Raw genomic sequence first — 6,121 nt, 5'->3', positions numbered from 1 at the left:
GCTTGGGCTGCTCTGACTGCCCCTCCTGCCCGAAAGCCCACAGGTATGCTTATGCACAGAAAAGGCAGGATGGGAGGGAGAGGGAACAGTTCTTCCCCACTGATGCGGGGACCTGTTGCTCTCTCATGGGTGGTTACACTAGAAGGAGACTGGAGGAAGCCTAAGGAGTCAGGCAGACCTCAGTGGTTAGAGATAAGACACAGAACGTGTTCATACTATGCTCTTGAGCTCTTGACAGCCAAGACAGTAGTCCTCACCCTAAGGTCCCTTCCTTCTGAAGTTAGAACCATGTCAGGGCTTTGCCTCCTGGGTGTTTCCAGCCGCTCAAAGGCCTTTCAGAGCTGCTGCTTTGTGACTGCATCGCCCTATACAGCGCCCAGGGACAGCTTCTCCTCAGTGGCAATACGAATCCCACAACAGTTTCCCTCCTGTGTGTACTCGGGACTCCAGGGGTGTTTGGCCCCCAGCCCCGGCCAATGGTCTCACTGAAATGTCAATACCTTGGTGAACCAGGGCAGTCACTGCCCCAATGTTACAGATGAAGGCAGCAAAGCTAGGGGACTCAGCTACAGGAACGGAGGCAGGAGTGGAGTCCAGCTGTGCTGTTAGTGTGAGCACTTGCTGTGGGTCAGGAGGGTCGTGGGTGACTTAGGGATACAGGCATGGCCTGATGCTTGGCGGCCTTTGCATGATCCAATCCACACTTTCTGAATATGGTGTAGCTCCTAGGAGCTCACCCTCAAGGGAAGCGTATATGGTCTAGAGGCAGAGATGGGTGATGAAGCAGATCACCTTATAATAGCAGTATTGAGAAAGGATCTGAGGGGTGGCTGTTGGTGAGCACAGCATTGTGCTGCGAGCGGCTGATTGCTCTGCTTCCACTGGGCTGCCCTGCCTTGTAAACTCAAGAGCAAGGCTGAGCTTTTTTATCCCTCTCTCCGGTGTCTTCAGAACTGGGCACAGGATCTAGCACAGTGTAGGAGCTTTTGATGTTGTCGCCAGCTCAGAACCTTGGTCCCTTGCTCTGCTTCCTTTTTAGGAAGCTACAGACATGTATTGTCATGCTAACATGATACATGCTTACAGATGCACTTTTTCCTATGCTGACACATGTTCCAATGATCATGCAATAGGCTCATGTACACACACACACAGAGAGAGAGAGAGAGAGAGAGAGAGAGAGAGAGAGCGCACAAGTCCAGGCATTCAGTGATACAGACCTCCTTCTCTTATAGTCACCCCAGTGAATGTCTAAATTCCTAAGCAGACCTACAGCGACTGTTCTGGGATCCACACGTTCACACAAGTATGCAAGAGAGGCATTCTTAGCCATCCACAAGCAGCTACCTGTCTCCATGAACCAGCCCAAGGCAGCCACTGCTTAAGGATGGGGCAGTCTCCTCCCACTGAACACACACACACACACACACACACACACACACACCCTGGAGGTGATGAGCAGACAAGCAAAAGCTTAACTGCTCTGCATCAAATTCAGCTGGAGGGGGAGGGGCTCTCTAATTTGTCTTCCTCTTCGTCCCACCTCTTCCCAGGCAGACCATCTGCCTGATACCAAGCCTTGGGAACCACCCTTGCCTGGCTCCAGTTCTTCACACCTCCAACTCCTAAGCGGGAGCTCACCCAGAGGACCCTCTGAGCCCCCACCAGGCTCTAAACAAGCAGAGATTTGACATCCCAGGCAGCCTGCTCCCTGCAGCCTCCCTCCCAGTTGATGGACTCTGGACCAATAGGAAGTGGGCAGTCATGCCCAGAAGCCTGAGGGAAAGTGTCAGGGCCCCACTCAGCTGCTAAAAGGCTGGTCACCGGAAGTCCAGAGAGGCCCAGGGCAGTCCGTGTCTCTCTCTGTCTCCCCCACCCCCTCTGGTTACACTGCTAGGGCCTCGCTGTGACCCGCTTTGTTCCAACCACTCACACCAGTCCTGACCCCACGAATCTGAACTGCATTGGCAACATCCTTGTGACACCTCGCTTGTGTGTGACTCTGGAGCACCATGAGGTGACTCATCTCTTCTCACCGTCCCCATTCTATGGATGAAAACACTGAAGTCCAGAGAGGTAACTTCCTGAAGGTCACAGAACTCACTGATGTTTCCAGAACGTCTGCCTGCAATAGGACTAAAGCTGAGTGGGAACAAAGGTATCAGGATCCTCACCCACCCGTGAGCCTGAAAATGATGCTCCCCCAAAAGAGAAAGAAAAGAGAAAGAGACGAAAATGTTAATAATGGGTGTGTTGGAGGTTGGGGTAGGAGTAAAGACAGTTTGATTTTCTTTGTGTTCTGTAAGTATTTTAGTGCAAGTATGGCTGGCATTTGCATTAAAACCAAAGTCATTTAAAAGGGGGCAATGGCTCAGTTGGTAGAGGCTTTGCCTAGCACACATGAAGCCCTGGGCTTGATCCCCAGTACTGCGTAAGTCAGGTGTGATGGTGGCACACCCCTGGGATCCCAGCACTTAGGAGATAGAGGCGAGAGAATCAGAAGTTCGAGATCATCTTCAGCTACGCAGAAGTTCAAAGCCCGTCTGGCTACACGAGACCAAGATAGAAGGAAGGAGGGAGGAAGAACGAGAGTGGGGAGAGGATCAAAATGAATCTTGACAGTAGAATTTTAAGCACTGGTGAGAAACTGTTTGGGAAGGGGCAGGGCTGTGCTGTGGGATCAGCTCTTTGGAGAGCCTGGTCCTTCCTTGAGGTGCTCGGTCCAGAGTCCTGCCCTTAGTCTTACATTTTTCCTTCTCTACCGACTTGTTCCCTCTCCCTCGTCATGCTGGTGTGTGTGAGGACAGCGACATGATGTGCCCTCTCCCACCTGCCTGAGGCCCTTCTCCAGCCCTTGAACACGGCTATATCTCACCAGGAAAGGCTGGATGCAGAGGGGAGCGTCCTATAACAACCCTGACACTGGTTGCTTCCATCGCCAGGGCAACAGGTTTCCTCCTGGAAGCATTGACCATCTCCAGTCTCGGCTCATTCATCACTTTGACTTGAGAAACCTTACTGGCACATTATACCAGTGACCACTCGTCCACGGTGCCCTTGAATTTAGGAGATGTCTGGGATCCTTACTGAACTAAGAGCCTGGTTCCAGGGAGCAAACCCAGGGCCTCACAAACTAGACAAGCATCCTGCACCCTCAGGTTCCTTCTATTTCTTTCATACCCACAGCTCCTATAGAGGACTTGAACTTTAGCTTCAAATTAAGAGATCTTAAGTATTAGAACATCGGTTCTCACCCTGTGGGTAGTGACCCCTTTGGCGGTCACATATCAGATATCCTGCATATCAGACATTTACATTACAATGCAAAACAGTAGCAAGATTAGTTATGAAGTAGCAATGAAATAATTTCATGGTTGGGAGGTCACCACCACATGAGGAGCTGTACTAAAGGGTCGCGGCGTTAGGAAGGTTGAGAACCACTGGATTAGAATGAACTAAAGAATGAATGACCCTGAGCAGTCACTTACTTGACTTACCGACGATTAGAAATCCTGCCCTGGACAGGCTAATGTTGCTTACCTTTAATCCCAGGCTCTGGAGGCAGAGACAAGAAGATCTTGGTGAGTTTGAGGCCAACCTGGCATGCATAGGGAGTTCAAGGTCAATCAGGGCTATACAATGAGACCCTGTCTCAAAAAAAAAAAAGAAAGGAAACAAGGGAGGGAGGGAGGGAGGGAGAGAGGGAGGGAGGGAGGGACAAAAGGAAGGAAGGAGGGAGGGAGAGAAGTCCTGCCATGACCTTCATGACCTGAGGCAGAGGGAGAGTTCTCTCTTCTGACATAGGTGAGAGCAGACAATGTTCTCAGCAGGCCAGTTCTGTAATCATGAAGGTAAGAAGTGACACAGAGGGAAAAATCCCAATGTCAAAAAATTTGCTCCATGGTTGCCAGTGGGACTCATAAATGGCAGGTGACACATATGTCTGCCCTTTGCCTGGCCACTGGGCTCACTGGGGTGTGAATGCCCCACCCCATCCCTGGCAGACACTTTCAGAAGTGTCAGAATGCAGTAGGATGCCTGGGCAGGCAGCATGGAGCTTCACCACCATCAACTCCAGCAGAGTTGCAAGGTACCATCGCTGACTCTGCCCACAGGAAGGAAAGAAGATGAGAAAGGCAAGGGCACCAGCCACCTTGGGAGACAGAAGTAAAGAATGTGGCCAGAATGGACCGTAAATGACACCCGAAATATGTAACTTCGCACACAGGCGTCCTCAGCACTGTTTGGTTATCATCCTCTCTGCAAAGGACAGGTGAAAGGAAGGGGTCCCATCTCAATGCTCAGAAGTCCCTGAAGCAATGCATGTTCTTCCCACTTGCCACCAAGGCCATTTCCTCTAGGTCATATTGTCACACCATTATAACTGCAGGAACTTTATACATTATAAATGTACAAGAACATTTGCAAGAAGCCGTGCCAAACATTCTGTTTGGTAGGTGGTTCGGGACAGATTCCTACACTCAAAGTCGGAACATCAAGGGTGTAGCTAGACTTCCTTCTTTCTACTTGGGGGGAAACTAAAACTGGGAAGCACTAAACCTGGAACACACACATTCACATACACACACAAACCAGGTGGGCCTATGCACACCTGCAATCCCAGCACTCGGGAGACAGAGGCAGGCGAATCTCTGTGAGTTTGAGGCCAGCCTGGGTACATAGTAAATTACAGGCTAGCCAAGGCTACATAGAGAGAACCTGTCTGAAGAAATTATATTTTTATGATTCCATAATTTGTAATTTTATGTGAGTGTGTATAATTTGTAACATTTAGTATAGTATGACCACCATGTAAATAGCTGCACTGTATTGTTACACTGTATTGTTTAAGAAATAATGACAAGCTGGGTATGGTGGCCCACGTCTTTAATCCCAGCACTAGGGAGGCAGAGGCAGGTGGATCTCTTTGAGTTCAAGGCCAACCTGATCTACGTGTCAGCCAGGGTGACGTAGTGAGACTTTGTCTTTAAAAAGAAAATGGAAGAAAGAAAAGAAAGCTAAATCCACACACTCCACACAGACCTTATCTTCTTAGATATCTTCTAAAAATATCTTCTTAGTCAGCAACTCCCACTGAGACTGGCTAAGTCCGTGATTGTCCTTGAAGGAATATAGTCCATTGGGAAGTTGTGTAATACTTAATGGCATCTGACATTTCTAGATAGGGTTATTAACTATTATAACTAATAAATTAATTATTGAGCACCTACTATGTGCTAGATATAGTATTAACTCATTTATTTACTTATTTGGGTTTTTGAGCAGGGTTTCTCCATGTAGCCCTAGCTTTTCTGGAACTCAGTCTGTAGACCAGACTGGCCTCAAACTCGCAGATGCCCCTGCCTCTGCCTCCCGAGTGCTGGGAGTAAAGGGACATGTGCCACCACCTGTCCAGTAGTAACTCATTTAATCCTCACATTTTACACACAAGAAACTGAGACACAGGGCTGGCCTAGAAGCCATGGAGCTGGTGTCAGAGACCATGTGTTTAATTACCTGCCACAGGAAAGAGAAAGACGTACTAAACAAGATGCGGAACCAGGTAGAAGGACCCTTGACTCGCTGTCTCAGTGAGGCTGTGCAGGACAACACTGAGATGCTGTCGTGTTTTGACCTGGATCTTGCAGGTGACTTTTATGATCCTTCTTTCCTTGCTTTACCCACTGGGACAGCACATCCTACATAGCTACAGAAGTCTTGAAACAGAAGGTGGACCAATCTGCGTCTACTCTAATGTAGTTGTAATTGCACGTGCTTCCAATAGGGGTCGCTAACTCCAACAGGATGAAGCCTGAAATTACATAGAGAGAAACCTGAACCGTAGCAACTCCATCAACGGGTCATTCTCAGTTTCCTCACTCATTAAATAGGTTAACATTCTCAGTCTGCAGCTCTCTTAGAACCGGGGTGAAAAATGTGAGGGCCAATGCCACCGCTTCTCTTTCTTGTGTGACTGAAAACGTTCTTCCAGCTCCTACCCACGTATGTTCAAAACTATTCCTTCCACGTTGTTTGGAGTATCACTCACTGTACTGGATGTCATACATGACCCAGAAATCATTTCTACCTTTACATAAAAGGACTTCGAATAACCATATAA

Source organism: Myodes glareolus, chromosome 9 (assembly GCF_982192425.1).
Source record: "Myodes glareolus chromosome 9, mMyoGla1.1, whole genome shotgun sequence".
Taxonomy (NCBI): Eukaryota; Metazoa; Chordata; class Mammalia; order Rodentia; family Cricetidae; genus Myodes; species Myodes glareolus.
The sequence above is the reverse complement of the archived record's forward strand: the minus strand, read 5'-3'. Positions refer to the sequence as shown.